The sequence below is a fragment of the Sminthopsis crassicaudata genome, chromosome 2, assembly GCF_048593235.1.
Source record: "Sminthopsis crassicaudata isolate SCR6 chromosome 2, ASM4859323v1, whole genome shotgun sequence".
NCBI classification, from domain to species: domain Eukaryota; kingdom Metazoa; phylum Chordata; class Mammalia; order Dasyuromorphia; family Dasyuridae; genus Sminthopsis; species Sminthopsis crassicaudata.
In genome coordinates this window covers 269,282,056-269,300,471 of record NC_133618.1, presented here as the reverse complement: position 1 = coordinate 269,300,471, position 18,416 = coordinate 269,282,056, and the positions used below count along the sequence as shown (strand labels likewise).

General features: G+C 34.6%; 1 protein-coding gene across 14 annotated transcripts in view; it reads left to right on the top strand.

The window, feature by feature from the left end:
• Nucleotides 1-18,416, top strand: part of FSIP1 (fibrous sheath interacting protein 1) — a 252,791-nt gene that overhangs the window by 79,457 nt on the left and 154,918 nt on the right. The window lies entirely within an intron of this gene.

The following is an 18,416-nucleotide window of genomic DNA, read 5'->3' as shown; positions in this document are numbered from 1 at the left end:
ATGATGCTGGGAGCTGCTGGCTACATCCCTCCTCTTTTTACTAGTTGTATCAGGAAGCTGGCTCAGGTAGTATAAAAACTGGTCTAGCTGTTTCAGGGGAAAAATAGGAGATAGAGAGACAATTGGGAAGAGAATAGATTGTTCCTTGATATTTAATGGGAAGTGCTGACAGGGTAGGAGACCATTGTCCAGGAATTGGGGGGGAGAGGATACAAATTGTAGAAAGCCATCATATATATATATATATATATATATTTGGAGAGAAATATGCTTATGAGGTACAAGAGGAGAAAATGCATGTAGCCTGTGAGAGCTACTTATTATATGTCAGTCCTAGAGCAATGGGGACTAATGTACAAAAGAAAATTTTAGAGTAATGGAGGTGCTTTTAAAAAAAACTCATCACAACCTGAATGCTTTTCTCAAATGTTTTTTGAGTACTTTTTACTTGGAAATAGCTAAGATCATTTAGTCAACCAGAGGCTGAGAAGTTCTGAGTTTCAGAACTTCAGAATTAGCAAGTATTGCCACCAATCACCACTTGCTTGAAGCTCACCAGGAATTCAAGATGAAATGTAATTGGGGAGAGAGCTGCAGGTACAGGAAGTTGTGGCAAATGACAGAGTGGCAGTTATAGGGAACAATGATTTATGAAAGCTGCTGAGATTAGTGGAACACCCAAACTTCCAGAAATACTTGGATTGGTGGAGGAGAGAACTAATATAAACAAATTCCCACTTTACTGAGGTGTAGAGTCCTATCTGATGAAAGTCACTGAGACTATTCAAAATTCTTTTGAGGGGAAGAGTTGATTGCTAATGGCTACCTTTACTTTCAGTGGATTAGAGTGCATAGTACTCTGTATAATTCCACTTACCTGAAAGTAAAATTATTCATACTTTGTCTCATGATGCTTTGTGGTTACAAGGGGGATACTGAAGTTCCTAGAGTATCTGAATAGTGACTAAGAGGCAGGTTGATGAGAAAATTCCAAAGTGTACCTGACCAATTGTGTCAATAGGGAGTCTCACACAAAGTCTGCAATCCATAGCTGGAAATAGAATTGTACTGTAATTTCTTTTGAGATAAATGAAACACATGAAAAATACCAATTGCCAGGGCCAGGAAAAAAATTGCTAGTCTCAGATATTATATATAAGCTAGTTTTAGGTGGTTGTTATTATTGCCATCATTCTTATTGTTCATCCTTTGTTCTTGAAGAGGACCAATGATTTCGGAAGGATGATGCCTTGACTTGCAAGTGAATTGGATTTAAGTGAGGAAAGGCACTATTCAGACTCCAGTCTCACACTCTCCTCCAGAGTTTTCATAGGAGTTCAGTGGCAAGATATGTCAAGACAACTGGTGATGGTCCAGATGAAGAGCACAAAAACCAGAGGTGTCATGGAAAATAACAGTGAGACAGAGAGACAGAGACAGAGAAACAGAGAGAAAGAGAGAGGGAGGGGAGAGAGAGAGACAGAAACAAAGGAGAGAGAAATTGTAATGCTGGAGAAACTGAGGCAAGATAGAAATTAGAGCTTATTTAATATTTTATTTGAAAGGGAGAAATTTGCTGGGACCATATGGATCCATGGTTTGGTCCCAGGGCTGAATAAGACTATTGTCTCCAAGAATCCACCGAATAATGTGAGTTCTCAATGACATATATACAGGTGGCTCAGACACAGGGGGTAGCCGAAGCAAGGGCGGAGTCAGAGTGCTAAAGGCATTGGAGATGCATCTTGATAAAATGGTATCTGATATTCTGATAGATTGGGATGGGGAGAAGCATTCTGATATTCTAAAATATAAGATCTTTTATCCTTATTAAATATTCTGATGATTAAGAGGGAGGGGTGGTTTTGCAGGATGGAGCAGAAGAATTTAGGCAAAACAATTACCCACCCCACTCCTGGGTGAGTGGAGTTGGAGACAACTGATTTATGTTACTTAAGTAAAAAAAGTTACAATTTAGGGAAAATGAGTCAGGACAATTAGGGAAACCAAGTCAGGATAATTAAAGGGAACCTGTGGCACAACAAAACAGAGAGAAAGAGGGGAGGGAGGAGAGAGACAGACAGAGACAGAGAAAGAGAAAGAGAGAGATGGAGAAAGAGAGACAGAGAGAGAGAGAAATAGAGAGGGAGAGAAAAAGACACAGAGAGAGGGGGAAAGAGAGAGAAGCAGAGACACATACACATACTCACATAGAGACAGAAACAGAGTGTTTTCAATGCCAATGGCAGCAGGGATCAACTAATGTGCTCCTAAAAATTCATTACAAAAATACTTGGTATGCATGTTACAGTTTTCTAAGTTTTGTAATTATCTTTGCTAAGAAAACCCCAAGGGGGTGACAAAAAGTCAGACATGACTAAAAAAGGATGGAATGTTAGGTTGATTTGAACTATAGAGCACTTACCTGCCTTGCTCTCCCTTTAATTATTTGTTCTGTCTAGGCTCTGCGGCAAACATGAATACACAATTTTGAACCCAGAAGAACCACTTACATATCTTACCAAGGCAACTAGGCACATACATCACAAAAAAAATGTAATTAGACAGTTTACAATTCTAATTGAGGGTACTTGCCACCTTTATTATGCTAAGATTCTGCCTTCTTTAATTAGTTCATTTGCTCCATCACTGTCAGTTAATAAATATTAAGTAAAATTCTGTGCTAAGTGCTTGAAAAATCTACTTTTCTTTAAATCTAAACACTAAAATTCATTTAGACCTCATATTGTAGCAAAAAAACAAAAACAGTTTAATTAGTAGAAGCATAGTTATTTCAGGTATAGCAGCCCCTGTAGGAAAAGCTCCCCCAAAAATCTTGCTTCCACCTTCTAGGATAAAGCCTCTTTTTGCTTGTGAACCAGAAGGAGGAAATATTAGGAATTTTACTTAAGTAGCATAAAACAGTTGTCTCCAACTCCAGTCACCCAGGAGTGGGGTGGGTAATCATAGTCACTCAGCACTTGCAGGGGATGATCATATATATCTGGTCTTAGGTCAGTTACCAGGATAGGTCCTGCCTTTTCCACTTGGTTTGCAGTAAGGTCAACCACTGCATGTACTGGCTCACTAGTCTGTGCTTACTCTGAGAGTCCTACTTGATAATAGGACAGGAGAGATTGCTCACCGAGATGTTTTTGCCATCTTGGGGGCATGAGGAGTATTGCTTATCCTGCCCTAAGATTGAGAAAAGTAGTTGCTCATGAAGACTTTGCTATATTAGTCTACGCCTCTCCATCCTTCTCCTTCTTCCCTCAATTTGACTTGATCCTATCCTGTGCCCCTATAATGCTTCTACTAGATATGTATCCCAAGAAGCATAAAAAGAGAAAAAAAGTCATATATTATAAAAATAATACTAGCAGCAATCTATGTGATAGGAAAGAACTAGAAGCAAAATAGGTATCCATTAAATGCAGAATGATTGAATTATAATATTTGAATATCATGGAATATTCTTATAAGAAACACTGAATATTAAGAATTTGGAGAACTTAGACTTGGATGAACTAATAGAAAGTAAAGCAAAAATAGAAGTTTTAAAAATAATCTTACAATAACCATGTGGCTACAGAAAGAAAATATTTTTGAAAGACATCAGAATAGTGACTAATCTTTGACAATGTCAAGATTTCTCAGCTGAAGAGGTGGAACACCTCACACAGTAGACTGCCAAAGTTGATGAAAGAAGAAAATATCAAATGTTGGAGGGGTTGTTGGAAGATAGGCACTTTAATGTACTATTAATGGAGCTATGATTTTAGTCCAGCCATTCTAGAAAGCAGTTTGGAACTATGACTCAAAAATTTCTAAATTGTGTATATCCATTGATCCAGCTATTTTACTATTACAATAATATAATTTTTGTGTTCTTGGGGTATATACATAGTAGGATCATTGTAGGATTATAGGATAGGAATGAGTTAATTACTTTCCTAGTGTAATTCTGGAAAATCATAGGATTTTTTTTTTTTTTTAATTCCTCTGAGGCTGGGGTTAAGTGACTTGCCCAGGGTCACACAGCTAGGAAGAAGTGTTAAGTGTCTGAGACTAGATTTGAACTCTGCTCTATCCACTGCACCACCTAGCTGCCCCAAATCATAGGATTTTCCAGAAAAGTTGGACCTACTGATATTTCACCACCAAGAATGCATTTATGTACCTGTCTTCTCACATATTTTACTTTATTTGTATTTTTTGTTTCTTATAAACAGGAAGTTTTTTTTAAGAATATGAATATGCTGTGCTTGAAATTTAAAAAAAAATACAAATAGCTTCCTAATATATACCACCAAGGAGGCAATGATCTTTAAGCTGTTGTTTTTTTTTTTCTTCAGAAAACATGATAGAGTTACTCTGATCTACATAGAGTCTTTGGTCTAGCCTTAACTTATAACCTTTGGTGGACTTTGTAGTATGGTTTGGTTGGGGCTATTTGTTCTGTTCATAATTGTGTAATAGAAGCTCTGTAATAATGATTAGTTCTGATGAGATTTAGATTTGGAGTACCCAAATGAAATTAGGGTTTCTGGTGGTCAGGTTTTTAAATGAGGTTTAGTGACTGGTTCAGGGTTCAGGGATCAAATTGGAGGGGTTTGTCTCCCCTGTAACCTCTTGGGTCTCGGTGAAAGCATAGGTTCTCTGTTAAGGAATTTACAGACCCAAAAACCTAGATTGATAAAAGAGGTTTATTATGGGGATTGGAAGTCAGGTTAAAGGTTAGAGTCTGGTTAAGGAAATAGGTGAGATAAAGAAAATATGACACTGGAAAGAGTATTCTAGTAGACAGAGGATCTTTGGGATGCCAAGCATGGTATAGCTAGCATGTTTGGAACCTCTGCAAAGAGAGAATTTTAATTTGGCTCTTTTTATAATGAGAGATTTAGCTAAAAGGGGCCTGTGGGTAGAGTCCCAAGTTGGCTCAGATCCAGTGGGGGCTGGGACAAGCCTTATCTCCTATTGGAATTCAAAGGGATGCTTTTGACCAGGATTTGTGAATCAAAGGCCTTAGCTTCCTGGATTGATAATGGGTCTGTCAGTAGGGGTTGGGAATCAAAAAAGAATCACAAATCAATCTGAAAGGAATTACAAATGCAGTTTCCTAAAGGGACCACAACCTACTTCAGTTTGACATAATCTGCATCATGCTTTGCCATCTATGCTAACACTACAGTGTTAAAATAATACCAGGTAGTATACTAAACAAGCAGTTGAATAGCTTGAATGTAGTTTTAGTTCGTGATTTTTAAAAATATTTTATTTTTTCACTCAATTACATGCAAAATTTTCTAAAACATTTTTTTTGTTTTGAGTTTCAAATTCTGTCTTTCCCTTCCTTTCCTCTTCCCTCCCTGAGATGTAAGTAATCTAATATAGGTTATATATATGAAATCATGTTAGACATTTCCATGTTAATCGTTTTCTGCAAGAACACTTGAACCCCCAAAAAAAAGAATGGAAGAAAGAAAGGAAGGAAGGAAGGAAGAAAAGTGAAAAATAATATGCTTCAGTCTGTATTCAGAAAACATCAGTTTTTTGTCTGGAAGCAGACAGCATTTTTCATGCTAAGTTCTTTGGGATTGTCTTGGATCATTGCATTATTGAAAATAGTCAAATCATTACATTTGATCATTGTGCAATGTTGCTATTACTATATATAATGTTCTCATGGTTGTGCTCACTTCACTTAGTATCAGTTCATGTAAATCTTTCCAGACTTTTCTGAAATCATCATACTTATCATTTCTCAAAGCACAATTATATATTCCATTACAATCATATACAACTTTTTTAGTCATTCCTCAGTTTATGGGCAATCAATTTCTCAATTTCCAGTTTTTAGCCACTATAAAAATAACTGTTATAAATATTTTTGTACAAATAGGTTCTTTTCTCTTTTTGTTTTATCTCTTTGGAATACAAACCTAGAAATGCTATTGCTAGATAAAAGGGTATGCAGTGTATTATGGTCTTTTGGGCATAGCTCCAACTTGCTCTCTAAAATGATTGGATCAATTCACAAGTTCACCAACAATGCATTAGTGTGCCAGTTTTCCCACATCATCTCCAACATTTATCATTTTCTTTTTTGTCATGTTAGTCAATCAGATATCTGTGAAGTAGTAACCACCTCAGAATTGTTTTAATGTGCCTTTTTCTTATTGTGACACAGAACCTTTTTTCATATGACTTTAGATATCTTGAATTTCTTCTTTGAAAACATTTGGAGTGGGCCTGTCTCTAAATTTGCACACCTCACATTTCAAATGAATTACTTTTATGATGGAAGTCTATTCATTGCCATTTTTTACACTGTAAAAAGATTTGAAGTAGAAATCTTAATATAGTAGCAAGTAGCATTACTCTGAATTTCTGACATGGAGCCAAGGATCTAAGACTTCTTTCCCTAGCAAGAGCTTATTCCTTTCCTCCTCATGAGAATACAGTCAGGAAGAAATGATTGTGATTAGTTATTAGACACATTTAAATGCTGGCTCAACAGCTAATCAAAAAGGATTCTTTTCACTACATGGTTAGTGATTGGAACTAGTTACAAAATGTCCAAGTATTTTTTGTACTGGGAACCAATCCCTTCCATTATCCTCTGTTGTGCCTTTTGGGAAATGGGCTCCTCAGTCTTTTCCATGTGGAGATTGCCTTTATCTGAGCATGTTGCACCTGCTTCCCAACAACCTGTTTAACACTAGCAGAAGAGATAACAACTCTTGATTTTGGTTTCTTGCTATTAAAACAATAATTATGATATTATTGCTAACTATGCAAATTACTGAAGAAATTTTAAGATAGATTTGAAGAAAAAAAGTTTTATATATATATATATATATATATATATATATATATATATATATATAATTTGGCTTGCTTCTCATCTACATTTGTCAGCTTCTTGCATATGCTGTCTCTAGGAAACCTCCAGTTCAAATTTTATTCTAACAATAAAAATATAATCAATTTTACTTATTAAGACATAATGAGCTTTATTTATAATGAACTTTCCTTGGATACCAGACAATGTGCACTCTATGCCCAGAAAGGAGAAGCAGCCTCTTCTCCTATTCCTTCCAAATTCTTTCTTGGTGCCAGACTTAAGAATCAGTTGCTGTCCCTGAACTGGCAGCTTTTAGGTTTGCATCTCTCCAAAGAAGAGATGCAGATGATGATAACCCTGTCTTTCCCTTATTTCTACCCAAGACTTTTCCTAGTGACAAGAACATTTATTTAGAAAAACCAACTGACACAGTGACTGGGCCTGGCAATGTGTATAACATTGTGTGCCTGTAATCCCTTTACCTTTCTGTTGAAAAGAAGAAGGTACACTTCCTTAATCTCTAGCCATGACAATTATTCAGCATTAAGTTTTGCTTTAATGTTTGTTTAATATATTATTTTAATCATTTTAAATATAGTTATCCTTCTGTTTTATACTGTATCAGTTCAGATAAGTTTTCCCATGTTTATCTGAATTCTTCATAGTTGTTTCATGCCATAATAATATTTTGTGACGTTTCATATATTGCAGTTTATCCAGCTATTCTACCAACTCAGTTGAATAAGCAGTTTGTTTTCATTTTCATTTTTTGCTACCACAAAAGAAATGTTGTCATGAATATTTTAGTAGACAAGAAGTCATTTAAAATTTTTTTGGGCAACCTTGGATTGTATTACCTTTTGTGGCTTCTCTAGGCAGATGAATATGAAAAATTTAATCACTTTTCTAGCGCAATTGCAAATTGTTTTCCAGAATGCTAGACTAATAATTCTTTGAACAGTGTATAATCAAGAAAAATAAATCAGCACATTGGCATGTCTCAAGATGTATGTCTCATTATTCACTTCTAGTTCATCAGATCTCCACCAAAATGTAGAAAGCATTCTTCATCATTAGTCTTTTGAAGTCATGATATATTATAGATATTCCTTGCAAGGATTCTACTCCTTATCCCTGATTTATATTTTTTTTTATCCTAGTTGCCATGGATTTGTTCATGTGTCAACTTTTACATTTTAAACAGTTTTCTTTTTCTCTTAATGTATTTTTTATGATTATATTTTTTCTTTTGCATCCCAGAAACTCTGGTATGTTGACTCGTCAATTAGTATTCTCTTTCATGTAGTTATTTTTTCTTTTTTCTTGCCAATTCCAGTTCCAAATTCTCATTGCTACAGTTACTCCTATTTTCTTTTCTTATACTCCTAATCTTATTAAGATTCAAGAGATTCTTCAATAAGGTCTCTGAAGTATAGATCAAATTTCTTCTTATAGCCTGTCACAGGTCCTTGTCTCCAACAATATTGCTCTTTTCACCTGTGTACTTCTTAAATCCATAAGCCTCCTTCTGCCTTTGAATATGATCCCTAAAAACCAAACACACATTCATATCGATCTCTAATTGCTGATTGCATTAAAGATAACTTGTTTTTATTTTCCTTATATTGGTACCTTAACTTTTCTGAAAAGAATCATGGATAATGGATTTTGTAATACTATTCTCCCTACAAAGATCCTTAAGTACTCATTGATCTAATCTTAATCTTACAATATCAATAATCCTTATTTCATTGAGAGGGCGCTCCATATGTAACTAAAAGTGTTATAGTCATAGGGTGTCAGACTCCTGGATCTGGCCATACAGTCATCTAAGTCTCTCTTTCTTTCTTCTACATGGTCCTTCCCCAATTTCAACTAAAATTAACCATGAAGTCATTACAATACAATTTTACTAATTAACACTAAATATTCAGGTCTCACCTAACTCAGGCCTAGCTAGTGATTCAGACTCAGGATTAGAATGCAATAAAATGCTAGTAGGCTCTAAAATACAATAAAAATAAATTAAAAGATCAAAAAGATAATTCTTTCTTCTGCTCTTATATTCACCAAGGCAGCCTTGTGCTGTGTGAGAAAGAATCAGGGTAAAAATTCTGTTAAATTTCAAGAACATCAAGTCCCATAAGCTTGGCTTATTTTGCCCCTAAATCACCAGACCAACCAAATCCTGACTGTCTTCGAGCTTCCTTAAAAGAAAACCAGCTCAGTTAGATACAGGCAGATGGGCACAAAAGCCTTGACAATGGTAGTATCATCTGGGTCACTGGTCCAGGCTAACCAAACATCTTCTACAGCAGGGCTTCTTAACTTTACCCACACATGATCCCTATTTGCCTCCCCCCAAATTTTTATATGACCTCGGGTATACAAGTAAATAAAATAGGAATACAAATCCAAGCTTCAATGATAACATCATAAATTTGTTTTAAAACAACTCTTTGGTGTGGATATAATTTTACCATTTTAAGACAAAAGAAAATTTCCATACTAATGAGATGGATGTGCTAAATCTTGGAATATTTGGTGCCATTTACTATTGCCAATTTTTTTTAACAACTCCCACATTCAGTTATATGATTCCATGTGGGGTTACAACCCATAGTTTAAGAAGCTTTGTTCTCTGGAGTCAACTTTTATGGAAAAAGGGCCAATCATCCTCACTAAATGCTACTGAGAGAGGATAGGCAAGCTAAACTAACTTGAAACAGCAAGGTACTTTGAGAGAAAGACAGGAAGGTAGCATATGTTTGAACTACTATTACCACTTTGGCCACTATTTCCCCTTACACCCTGATGGAAATTGTCCAGTATGCTAAACACTAGGATGTTCAGGAGAACAATGCTTTTCAGCCTAGCATCCTTAGCCGTTATCCTGAGAAACAGCCTTGATGGGAATGTAGCTGGGCAATTGCACCTGTAGGTGCCATAGGTACAGCTATTGAAGACTCAGAAAAGAATGTTTTTGCTACCAAAATAACTGGCATCAGGAGCTGATGTGATTTTATCAGTGTAAATGACATTAAGAAAGAGGTATTAAATCTGCTTTGTCTCAGTATCCTAAGCACCATGGGACCTGTGCATCTTACTTACAAATGAAGTTGGATGTTATATATATCATGAGCTTTGAAACACAATGAAATTGTATTCCATTGAAATAGTGTACTAACAGAATTAGTAATGATTAATAATTATTTAATATTTGGAGGAGAGGTGATCTATGTTTCTCAACAAATCTCAAATTTATACTTTAATGTAAATACTTTAAGATCTGTCTGAATATCATTTTTGTTCATTTCAATTATATGTAAATGTAATTTTTTACATACTTATTATAATATTTGTATACTTTTTTGTTACGAAAATGGTATTTAACAGTGCAATATTTGCTTCATATATGAAGCATATTTGCTCTGCAAATATAACTAATGCTCGCATCACCATTTTTTGTTCTGTAATGAGTAAGAAACGATAGCATGTGGATCAATAAGTCACAGAATTAGAAAGGATCTCATAGGCTTTCTAGTTATAACTAATCTCTACCTGAATGGAGCCCTCCCTATAAAATTCGCACAAAGTAGTCATGATACTTTTACCAGGAGAAGACCTCTAGTAAGGGGGAAACTATCATTTACACAGGTAGTCCATTATACTTTGGAGAGATTTATTATAAATTTCAGATTGACTTTTCTCCAGTTTTCACTCACTGGTTCTGGATCTTCTCTAAACATAAGAAATCTAGTCCCTCTTCCATGAGCAAGGAGCCTGGGGAATAGCAGAACACCCCAGACTTTTGGCTCTGCTTTTAGCATATCCCTCATAGTCATTATTCAGGGAAAGGGGGGAGACAAGAACCTCACTCTTCCCACCACTATCATTATCACTTACCAATCAATGGCCAACTATGGGTCAGGCAACCTTCCTTATCTGAGGCAGTAAGCCACCCTAGGGAAGAAATAGGAGGTGGCATGATTGGGCAGGTCAAACGACCATCATTAAATTTATCCTGTACAATTGAGTCCCCTTTCCTTCCCTGATTCGAGGAGATATCCCAGTTCCCTGACCCTAAGAATGCTGGGAACAGCAGTAATCTGTAGACTATTTAGACCATTGGTCCTGTTTTAGCCTAGCATCTATAATTAACACTGAGAGCAACAACCATTGTGGAGGAGCCTACCATTCCTACAAGCTACCAGTACCAACAACTGATCAGTTGAAGCCTAAAAGTCCTGAGAATAGGATCCCCTCTCTTTTCTGGTTTAGCCCTAAAGCTATATTATCCATATTAACAATCCTAGTGGAGATTTGACAAGGTTTTGGAGAGAGATTTTGACTTCTCTAAAAACTATAGTCCTAACCATCTCAGCTACTGCAGTTCTAGTTCTTCTAGAACTAGAGAAGAAAGTTCTTGTTACCAAATCCTTAGCATTTTTAAATGGTTCAAGGTCAGAAATAGATTTAGTTTGATCAATAGAAATATCATGAAGGAAGATGCATTGCTATCTGCTTTGCTGATTTATTGGAAGACTCTTCATTTCATGAAAACTAATTCTCTCTCTCTCTCTCTCTCTCTCTCTCTCTTCACACACATACAACCCCCTCCTTCCCATTAGGATGTGAACTACTCAAGAGCAGGGACTGTTTTACTTTTACTTCGTACTCAGTACAGCTTTTAATTCTTCCCTACTTCGATCTGTTCATTTATAATATTCCTTCAAGTATATGATGACCAGCATTATGTTCCTCTGTTTTCATCCTAACTCTTAGTTTTTCCAGCCTGAACATACCTAATTTCTTTAATCAATCCTATTATGTCAGGGTTTCTTGTTTTTATGTATTCTATTAATGCTCTCCAGAAAATTATCCCTGCTTAGCTTCTGATATTAAATGAAATCAGGCATGTTCAGAGTAGAATCACTAAAGCCAGAGCTAATTTTTGTGCCATGAGTATTCTCTGCAAGAAAATTGTTTTGGGTTTCTAAGCAGATCTTTATTTATAGAAGATTTTTTCTAGGAATTTCCTGCTTTTTTCGCCAAATGATAATTGTCTGTTATTGACAAATAAAGCAAGTTATTCTCATAATAAAGAAAATTATTCTCATGTCTTAATTGAAAGGCTCTTAACTTGAGGTCTATAAACTTAGTTTTTGGCTGCTGTTGTATTTTTTTTTTTTTACAACTACATTTTAATGTCATTGGTTTTCTTTATAATCTATACATTTTATTTTATGCTTTTAAAAACTTGATTCCCTCTAGGGGGTCCATAGTTTTCCAGACTTACAAAGAAGAACATAATACACACACAAAAAAAATTAAGCATCCTTGTCCTGATGGAATCAGAAACTTAACCTCATCTGGCCTCTTGGTTAAAGGAGAATCTTAAACAGAAAGAAAATAACTTGAAGGAGGAAAAATAACTACTTTTTGCAAATATGCTTTTAGCATTGCCATTTATAATAGTCAAAAAACTGGTATTAATACCATAAGAAAATTGCCATATTAATTTTATTTTAAAGTGTGTTAATATAAGATATAAATAAAACACTTTAAGGTAAGCTTTTTATTTGAATTTCTTACATGTCTACTATCTTACTGATTTTTTAACTTTTCCAAATTCTTGAATAAATTAAATGCTTAAATGCTCTTCCTTTTGGCAAGGCAGTTGGGGATAAATGACTTATACATGGTCATACAGCTAGTAAGTGTCAAGAGTCTTGAATTCAGGTCCTCCTGACTCTAGGGCCAGTACTCTATCCATTGTATCACTCAGCTGCCTCTGAGGCAGGAGATAATTGACTTTTTTTCCCTTGCTATTTAATTTATAGTGTATAATGTATGTATTCATGTGAATTGTTTTTGAGTTATTAAAGAAATAATAATTTATGTTTAGCACAACATTTTGGGGTATGTTGTACAGTGATCACCAGTAAAAAATATTTTTTTATCTGTCCTAGTTGGGCATATGGAACCCAGTGTTCAATCACAAACCTTCATTTATAGTACTTCATATTAGAAGAAAGAAGTGACATTCAGATTTTATCCCAATGATTGCTCCCATTATGAAATATTCCCAAGAATGGTTTATAAGTATTGTTGAAAAAGCCTCTTCAAGTCTTAGTTATCTTAGAATGCACTTAACCATGCATTTTAGGCCCTTTTTGAATTTCTTTTTGATTCTCAGTTTGACCTTAATTCATTTGTCAGCTTTTGCTATTTCTTTCCACATTCTTTCACCTTCATGTTTCCTAGAAACGATTGAGCTTAGCCTTGTTTAGTGAACTGCATTGTCATTGCTGCATCAATATGTATAGCACCGTATGCCCTGTTGCTGAGCACTGAGACCAAGAATTTGGTCCACAAAGGATTATAGCTCTAGCGTGGTTTTTATTCTTATTTTGAAATGTATCTGCCATTTAGTTAGTTTCATGTAATAGCTTCTAAACCTTACTCAGAAGATAATCTCTTACTTCACTTGAAAGCTATTGAATCATAGAATCAAGCTGGAAAGGACTTTAGGGATTATTTGATTCAGGAATTCTTAACCTGTATGTAGTACCTACTTAAAAATAGACATTTTGGTAATTGTATTTTATATAATTGTTTTCCTTTGTAATTCTATATATTTTATGCATAAATTTTCTGAAGGAGTCTATAGGATTTACCAGACAGCTAGAGAAACAAGGTTAAGCACACTCTGATTTTGTCCAAGCCTTTTATTTTTAGAGATAAAGAAACTTGAATTTCAGAGAGGCTTCTTTCTCTAATCTAATAGGCTTTTCTCTGTGCCATGTTGACTTTCTAAGTCAGTAGTCAATTTTCAGGTAAAATCTGTGGCTGATTAACACAGAAGGTCTTTGTAAATTATTTTTCTCCGTACCAAGATCTTCTTCATATTTTAATATGAAGAGAGGGAAAGAGGCAGTACTTTGTTTTTAGAAGTAATATTCATTGCGGTATAAATAAATTTTTTACTTATGCTTTATTTTCTTCTTTATAACAGCTGTTTGAAAGTGGAAAAAAGTGGATTGATTAAAGAAATTAGGTATGTTTAGTCTGGAAAAGTGAAGAGTTGGAATGAGGATAGAGGAACATAATGCGGTCATCATATACTTGAAGGAATATTATAAATGAACAGATTGAGGTAGGGAAGAATTAAAAGCTGTACAGAGTCCTAGAAATAAAAAGCAAAATAGTCCCTGCTCTTGAGGAGTTCACTTGTTTTTTCTTTTAAAAATATTTAGTATTTTATTTTTCTCCAATTACATGTAAAAGCAATTTTTCATATTCATTTTTAAAACTGAGTTCCAAATTCTCTCCATTCTTTCCTCTGCTGCACTACCATCATTGAGAAGGCAAATGATTCAATATACATGTATAGTCATGCAAAACAATATTTCCATGTTAATTTTGTTGTGAAAGAAAATGTAGAACAAAAAAAAACTTAAGAAAAAAAAATTTTAAAGTAAAAGAAATATACTCCAATCTGTATTCAGATACCAGCAATTCTTTCTGTGGGGAAGGATCGCATTTTTCATCATAAATTCTTCAGAGTTGATTTGGATCATTGTATTGCTGAGAATAACTGAGTCATCACAGTGGATCATCTTGCGATATTGCTGTCACCTTTTTTTTTTTTTTTTCAGGAAAGAATATCTTTAATTTTAAATAGCATAGTAGATATCTTTTTGCCTGATAGCAAAAATGCACAATTATCTCGCAAAAAAAGAAAAAAGAAAAAAAAGCATTTTGCTTCTGACAGTTATCTCAGAGTCTGTCCTCCTTTCTCTTATTCTCTTTACCTTCTGCTTTCCTGTAGGATTAAATAGATATCTATATCCATTTGAGTGTATATATTATTCCCTCTTTGAGTCTTTTCTTATGAGAATAAGGTTCATCTTCCCTTCCATTGTAAAAGCTTTTTCTTCTTTTATGTGAGATAAATTAATCCATTCCATCATTCCTTTTCCCTTTTTCCAAGTGCATTCCTTTTTCTCACTCCTTCATTTTTTTTTTTTATATCATCCCTCCATATTCAGCTAGGCACTGGTGCCCTCTGTCTATATATACTCCATACTATTCTAAAAATGAGAAAGTTTTTGAGAGTCACAGGTATCATCTTTCCATGTAGGAATGTTAACAATTTAATCTTATGAAGACCCTTATGCTTTCTCTTTCCAGTTTACCTTTTTATGCTTCTCTTGAGTCTTGTATTTTAAAGTCAAATTTTCTTTTCAGCTCTGATCTTTTCATCAAGAATGCTTGAAAGCCCTATAGTTCACTGAATGTTTTTTTTTTCCCCTGTAGGATTATATTTAGTTTTGCTGAGTAGGTGATTCTTAGTTACCCTAGTTTCTTTGCCCTCTGGAATTGCCTTTCAATCCTTTAATGTAAAAGCTACTAAATCTTGTGTTATCCTGACTGTGGCTCCATAGTACTTGAATTGTTTCTTTCTGGCTGTGTGCAATATTCTCTTCTTGACCTTGCAGCTCTGTCATTTGACTATAATATTCCTGGAAGTTTTCATTTGAAAATCTCTTTCAGGTGGTGATTGGTGAATATTTTGATGTGTATTTTAACCCCTGATTCTAGAATATCAGGGCAGTTTTCTTTGATAATTTTTTAAAACATGAAGTCTAGGCTCTTTTTTTGATCATGGTTTTCAGATAGTCCAACATTTTTAAAATTTTCTCTCCTGGATTTATTTTTCAGGTCAGTTGTTTTTCCAATGAGATATTTCATGGCTTTTTTTTTTAATTAAAAAAAAATTTTTGTTTTTGTTTTATTGTTTTTTGATTTTTCATGGAGTCATCAGCTTCCATTTGCTTAATTCTACTTTTTAAGGAATTGTTTTCTTTTCAGTGAGTTTTTGTATATCCTTTTCCATTTGGCTAATTCTACTTTTTAAGGAGTTTATTTTTTTCTTTCAATGAATTTTGTTTTCCATTTAGTCAATTTCTGCTTTTCAAGGCATTCTTCTCCTCATTGGCTTTTTGTACCTTTTTTACTCTATTCTGCCTTTTAAGGTGTTATTTTCTTTATTTTATGTGTCTCTTTTACCAAGCTGTTGAATCATTTCATGATTTTCTGCCTTTACTTTCATTTCTCTTCCCAATTTTTCCTCTATATCTGTTAATTGATTTTCAAAATCCTTTTTGAGTTCTTCCATGGCCTGAGACCAATTTATATTTTTCTCAGAGGCTTTGGATATTCCTGGTCACCATAGTAGCTTTTTGTGATCAGCTTTTTTTTTTCCTTGTTTGTTTTGTTCAATTTTAAGTGCATTTCTTCACTTTTACCCCTTTGTTAAAGTAAGGTTCAGCTTCCAGGGTGGAGAGTCCACTGTTCTAAGCTTCAGGAATTTTGTGTAGAGTTTGAGAGATACTTTTAGGGACCTGTAAGTTTTTATTCTTCCAAGATGGTATGATCTAAGGATAGGTATTTACTAATTTTCTGGCCTAGGAGCTCTGGTCTGTGAATGACCACAAGCATTCTTTTCTGCCTTGTAACTGTTGTTGTAATTTCTAGTGTCCTAAGTGCTCTTTCTTGCCCTGGGATTATGACCACCAAGGACTGTAACCTCCTCGGAATCAAGTACAGGCTAAGTAACAAGAGTTCTGCTTCAGTGCTATTAAAATGGCCCCTGTAATCTTCCTCTGACTGGTTGTTCAATCCCATTACCACCTGTGGGCTGAGAACTCTGGAAGCTGCTGGTGCTGATTCATTGACTTTAAATGCCTGCTCCTGGTTTGTTGAGGCCTGATCTGTGCTGGTGTAGCCTCTGATGGACTGTGCCCTATTCTTATCTAGGTGTGACAGACTTTTCTTGCCGACCTTCTAAATTGTCTTTGGCTGGAAAATTATTTTATCCTGTTCTTTTGTGGGTTTTTCTGCTCCAGGAATTGTATTTATGGCTTTATTTTAAAGTGTTAGAAGGAATTTAGGGGAGAGCTCAGGTGAATCACTGCTTTTTCTCCACCATCTTGGCGCCCTATTCATATTGTAACGTTCTATCAAATTGGCATTTTCATTTTGAATGAAAATCTTGTTTGGTCTCATTTAGGTAATGACAACCATAATAACACTTAGAAAAATAACATGTGTTTTCATTATTGTTCTAAATAATGTTGTAAAATGTCGGTTGTGAAATTTTGTCTGGACTTTGAACACTAAAAATACACATTTGTAGGGAAATATATAATTTAGAAATTTCTCTGAACTAAAGCAAATAAATTCAGTTTTAACTCTTTAATATGGAAGTTTTTGGGAAAATAGGGTCTTGAGATTCTTAATATTAACATAAATAATATGTATTCAGCAGAATTATTATTGGTTATTGCTTGTTCTAATATAGGCAGTGATATTCTGGTGAAACAGTAAAATAATGAAAGGTAGGTACTAGATAGTTATATTCAGTAATTAATTAAATTAGTATTACAGCCTTAATTAACCAGAATGTTTAAGGATTAAGTTAGTTGAATTTTCTTTGTTTCAACTCTTGTAACAAAAGATTTTCTAAATCTTTTAAAAATATATTAATAGATTTTCCTATGTAAGTTTTTTTCCTTCTTCAAGAAACTTATAATGTACACAGTCAACTGTCAGTGTATATAAAGCCTGCATTGAAAGTCAGGAAGATAGGAATTTGAATTCTTCCACAGATGTTTGTTTGTTTTGTGCTTCTGAGCAAGCCAAATAATTCTCTCTTCACTTCATTTCCTTCATCTATAAAATAAGAGATGATATTAACACCTATTCCCCAAAGTTTTTGTGAATATATAATGAAATAACATAGGCAAAGTGATTCTAAATCTTAATGTAAATGTCAGTTATCATAAATATAGATTTTATTAATATTAAATTATGATGTTGTGTATATATTCTAGTCTTAAAAAGAAATTAAAATATTTATGGCATTTTAGAAGTTGAAAATAGTGTGTTTGATTTGCATTTTATTGCAATGCCCATAGTATAATGTAATATCATTTCTAACATACACCTCTCTGCTGTGTCATTCATCCTTTTAGTAGCCAGAAGCATTTGCAGGTCAGGTCCACCACAGGCCTTAGATCATTTTCACATAGGCATAAAATGCCTACCTTTGGCAAGGTAATCCTCCTTTGAATCAGCCTCTCTCCTGTACTGTATTTGTTCCTGCACTAATTAGGAATCTACATTGCCTTTACTACTGAGGCCTAGTTGTCCTTTCTTACCTTTGCCCTTAAAGTTCCCAGACCCTCAGTTGAATCCTAGAGATTTCAGGCTTTTTTCCCCTCTGCTTTAACCTTCTAGCTTCTTGATCCTTGCCTTGTGTGTACTCTCTGGAGACCATGGGAGCCTTAATCTCCCATCTGTGGGTCTCACAGTCAGAAAGTCCTTTGCTCCGTTTATTTTTGGTCCTGGGCATCCTTTTCTCTTGCACAGACTTGATCCCTTAGCTATCTACTTTTTGGAATGATGGTTGCCTTTGGAAACCTTTTAGGAAAATTTTTGAGAAAAAAATTACCTGGAAATACCATGCTTTTAAGATAAATTTTCCCTTTGGTATCTTATT